Source organism: Cyclopterus lumpus, chromosome 5 (assembly GCF_009769545.1).
Source record: "Cyclopterus lumpus isolate fCycLum1 chromosome 5, fCycLum1.pri, whole genome shotgun sequence".
NCBI lineage: Eukaryota > Metazoa > Chordata > Actinopteri > Perciformes > Cyclopteridae > Cyclopterus > Cyclopterus lumpus.
Genome location: NC_046970.1, coordinates 27,172,723 through 27,172,957, shown reverse-complemented (window position 1 = coordinate 27,172,957; position 235 = coordinate 27,172,723).

Here is a 235-nt window from a genome sequence, read left to right as displayed (position 1 = left end):
TTTGTGTTTTTGTGTGAATGTTTGTGTGTGAATGTTTGTGTTTGTGTATAAGTGTTTGTGTTTTTGTGTGAATGTTTGTGTTTGTATGTGAGTGTTTGTTTGTGAATGTTTGTGTTTGTTTGTGAATGTTTGTGAACAGAATACAGACCATATCAATGCTGACATTAACAACGTTATTTTTGAGGTTTGATGGATCTTCAACATCCATCCGGACTCGACTCTCAAAACCATGAAC